The following is a 4,709-nucleotide window of genomic DNA, read 5'->3' on the forward strand; positions in this document are numbered from 1 at the left end:
CAGAGGGCGTGTCTGAAGTTGGGGCTGACGCGATCGCCATTGCAGCTAGCCAATGAAATGAGTCAGCAATAAACTATTTTTATGTATTTGCATACAGCAATCTGATTTGCTGACGCTTCCATCGGCGCTTGAAAGTTGAGCAAGTCCCAACTTTTGCAGCGAACAACGCCTCTGAAGTGGTGCCGATGGATCCACAATGCAGTTTGGCAATGCCTGTCATCACCCATTCAAAGTGAATCAGAAAGGTTGAAGCTGATGCCCCGTTTGAATGAGGCGTCAGACAACAGACAGACTATGGAATAAAATCACTGTCATAAATATTACGTGCGTAAATAAAATTCACGCTACCGTAATTCTAAAATCGTAAAGGAAAACGGAGTGTAGTCGTAATTTTTACAAGGGTACAATTCAAAAATCTGTGATTAGAACAGACATACATTTTCTTTGTTTGTATTTGACTGATAAATTTACGATGGGTGTACTTTACAAACACGAAAACAGTTTCACCACGGACACGAAGTCCTGATTACGAGTACGAATCAAACAGCGACACTCCACTGTCAAAATTACGTCACCGATGTCACAGGCATTAATAAACAAGCGAGAGTCATCGATCACAACAGCGCACCTGCTGGGCACTCAGAGCCCCCACACACCGTATCAGGCAAGAGTTTTGTTATTCCCTCTTTGAGAAATGTCCGCCATAAGCTGTAATAAAAGGTTGAGACTTAATGAGGTCCATTTTCGCTGTGTTTCTTTTACATTTTACAGAATCAAAATTAGGAATGGGACAAGGATAGTGAGCTAGCATAATGTTAACATAATTAAGATAACATTATAAAAAGAAAAAAAAAAACATGGTGGGAAAAAAGCAGCCTTTACTCTTTTTTAAAAAAGGATTCAGTCACTGTTTTTGTTTTAATCTCAATTTGTCATTTAAGTGAAAAAAATATTTAGGGCAGGACTGTTTGTTTTATTCTTTTTATTTAGTTTGTTCTTTTTTTCTATGCTGTTGGAAACCTTGCAAGTGCGTGAAGATGTTCTGTTGTTATATTCTGTATGCCGTTCGCATGTTAAAATAAATCAGTATTTTAAAATGTAATATTTAATGTGTCAGACACAAAATAGAAACATCATTTTTTTAATTAAATAACAATTTGATATTAATCTGACCAGTTAAAAGTTAATATTCGGTTAACGAGCGGAGGTTGTTGTTTGACAAAATTAATCAAAATGAGCATCACTACAACTGCACTTTGACTTCAACCCAATGAAAGATAAATCTTGGCTATTTTAGATCGAGGCCAGTCATGTGTAGCGTTCCAGAAACTTCCAACTAAAATAGTTTACAAATGTAGCCCTTAAATTCCCCATGAGCTTCACCAGAGATGTACAACATGCTGAATCGACTGTTCTTGCTTTTGCAAAGTCATGGAAATATGAAGGCAGAGGAGTTAATCAATGTCACACTAATCAAATGTATTGTCATTGCAGTATAAAATTTGAACAGATATGTTCTGACCGCCTGCTCTTTGTTTATTTTTTTATTTTTGTGTGTGTGTGCTATAAATGCAGCAATCCACTGTAAATGCATTCAAGAATGAGAAACACACTGGCTCGGCTCTCCTAAGAGAAAATCAGTCAGACCTGCATTCGCACCATTGCTGATTTTATCAAACCAGTCATTTCCTGTAAAACTATCAGTAATTGAGGAAGAGTGATGCCTGTGGGACACCTCTTTGCCTTTAAAAAAACATAATACACACAAACGCACACATGATATTTGATTAGTCGGTGGGCTGTCGTTAATAGAATGAGTTGATCTAATCTCATAGTCGCATGCACACACATCAATTTCACAAATCAAATGTGATACGCTCACCTGCCGTACACAATTATTCCTGTGTGCTGCTGACAAGAAGAAAATATGTGTTTTTTTGGACTTCAAATGAGAAAAAGTAGGAATGAACTATGTATTCACAGCAGTCTGCGGGTGTTTTGAGCAACGCTTTATTAAAACAATTGAGCTAATGTTCTGTGTGCAGGTTCTGGCCATCAGTGGGTTGACAGGGCACTGTTGGTAGATCTATAGGTCAGCGGGTGAGGTAATTGAGCAGTGTATGAGCACTCAATTGATTGGTCACCTGCAAAGGTGAGAAAAGGAATGTTTGTTCTCTTTCAACATGAAGCTGTTTTTTAAATATCGTATGATTTCACTTCTGTGCAGGCTCCACAGGGGGGCCAGAGGGGGCCTGGCCCACCCAATGAGGAGCTTGGCCCACTTTGGCCCCTCATCAGATAACAGCATTTATTTATTTATTTATTTATTTATTTTTAGAAGAACTGAGAAAGCAAGCAGCATACGATGTGAACGAGAGCTTTGGCAAGCCAGACTTATTTATAATCTTGATTAAAGTATTCCGCTTTAATACTTTTAAACCATTCAAACTGCAATAGATGAAAGAAAAACTAATTCAGCATATACAGTAGCACAGATTTCTGTGCGCATCACACATCTCAGCACACATTACCAAACACACTTCCCTTGTAAATCATTTCATGGAGTCATAATTCATACAATAGAAATGATAATCAGGAGATGGGAATGGGCCCGCTTAAATATTATAGCATATTTATATCATTATTAAGTTCACTATCTGTGAACGATGCACAGAAATTGGCAAATTGCAGGCAGTTTCAGTAGTGAAGTTCGTGCAAAGTGCAACATACAAAATTCAAACGTGTGCAAAGCACTTTGTTGCAGTTTGTGTGAAAAACATAAATTTTTCGATACATATCCACACATAATCTTGCTTGCTCGCTCGCACACTCTCCTCAAATAGCACGCTGCTGCATGTCTTTGACCTGTATAAACAGTATCGAGATGTTAGTAACTGAACTAATATTAATATCACTGATTCAATTAATAAAATAAGACAGCTATGTAAAGTGTTGTCGATTGCCAATTTTCACCTTTAAATCTCTTAAATTATTATTTGTGATTTCCTTCAGTTATTGGACTCTTTAGCTGACAGGGGAAAACGTCAGAAACATATCCACAAGATGCCTTAATATGTTACTGTTTACTGTTGTGCTGTTTCAATGCAATATTGAAAATTCAGGATTCAATAATGAATAAATATTGAGAATTCAATATTCGCTATGGTAAAGCACACTAAGCGCCATATGTGCATCGATTAAAACAGGTGTTATATGTGAAATAAATGCTGAAAATGCTTTTGATAGGCTATTAAAAGCAATATGGGTGATTCTATTGCATGTACAGCTGACGTTTCAAAAAGTTTAGGAATAAAACAGCAACTATTTCCAGTATCTTATTAAAAGCATTTTAATTTTTATAATTCAGCTTTTGCCAAACATAAATGATTAAATGGTTTACTTTTAATTTTAATGTGTAGAAGTAACAATTAATCATAGCAAGAAAAATTCTAATGGGTTGTTACTAAATTGCAACTGAATTAACCGTAACAATGCTATTATTTTTATTACTATTTAATTATTTATTTATAGTTTTTAGGCCCACCTGGAATGTCACTTGACACACCCTAAAGTTCCAAGCTGAAGCCGGGCCTGCTTCTGTGCCATTCTATGTGGTATTCAATTGTTAAACGGTGGAGATCTAATTGAGAGAACAATTTCCTACAATTTCCCAAACTTTGATGTCAAACACAATTAGTCCTATTTAAAGTTGTCCTATTTCATATGATTATTTTGAGGGAGGATTGCATCATATTATAAATTAGGATGCTTCAGGCAGAATACAAACATAACAGCACTAACCTGTGAGAGATGTAGTTGGCAACAGCCTCCCCTGATTTTCATATCATCTGGGCCTCTCTGAATCTGCTTGCAAGATCATTTGCAAATAATTACCATCAGCAGATTTATTTCACTCATGCACAGGTTTTAATTAAATAACATAGTGAAATTAATTAAGATTACATCCCTTAGCCATGTTGAATCAAATTACTGCATCTTCCCTGGCGTGCGTGTTTTGGAAGCGCAATTTTCTTAAAAAACAGATGAGGTGGGGGTCAAGGATGGGTTTCTGGATTCTCACCCTGAGCAAGGCAGATTTACAGCCTGTGTGTGTGTGTGTGTGTGTGTGTGTGTTTGCATGTCTAATACTGCCCTGTCAGGCTGGGTGTTGTGCTGGTCGAAATTTGCTTCTTAATCCTTCAGGAATGATAACGCAGCATGAAAGGGTTCAAACGCTTTTGCCCTTGAACTGTAGGAGATGGAGGATTGAGAGGAAGAGTTTAATAATTTATCAATTCATTAAGGTCAACTAGAGTGTGGTTAAGATACAGTATGTTATAAAATGTGTATGAAACATAGAACAATCCCTGCTGAGATTTAAAAAGAAGAAACTACCTCTAAACGGGCTGGATGAACATATAGCCCCTGTTATAAGACTGCTTCTTAAGAACTAAAAACAAGATACTTTCAGCTTTCAGATTAAAAGAATACATCCCATACAACCCATCTCTGGGAAACATCCATACACACTCATTCACACTCATACACTACGGAAAATTTAGCCTACCCAATTCACCTGTAACGCATGTCTTTGGACTGTGGGGAAACTGGAGCACCCGGAGGAAACCTACACGAAGGCAGGGAGAACATGCAAACTCCACACAGAAACTCCAACTGACCCAGCCGAGGCTCGAACCAGCAACCTTCTT

The 4,709-nt window shown here is 37.3% G+C and overlaps 1 long non-coding RNA gene across 1 annotated transcript in view; it reads right to left on the reverse strand.

Annotated features, from left to right (window-relative positions):
- Positions 1 to 1,996: 1,996 nt before the first annotated feature.
- Positions 1,997 to 4,709, reverse strand: part of LOC147832211 (uncharacterized) — a 15,263-nt gene continuing 12,550 nt past the window's right edge. The window contains exons 2-3 of the long non-coding RNA XR_015519261.1: positions 3,802 to 3,864; positions 1,997 to 2,144 (exon numbers count right to left, since the gene is read on the reverse strand). This is a non-coding gene — a long non-coding RNA (uncharacterized LOC147832211). The remainder of the gene's footprint in view (positions 2,145 to 3,801; positions 3,865 to 4,709) is intronic.

Source organism: Danio rerio, chromosome 20 (genome assembly GCF_052040795.2).
Source record: "Danio rerio strain M-AB ecotype USA chromosome 20, GRCz13ab, whole genome shotgun sequence".
Taxonomy (NCBI): Eukaryota; Metazoa; Chordata; class Actinopteri; order Cypriniformes; family Danionidae; genus Danio; species Danio rerio.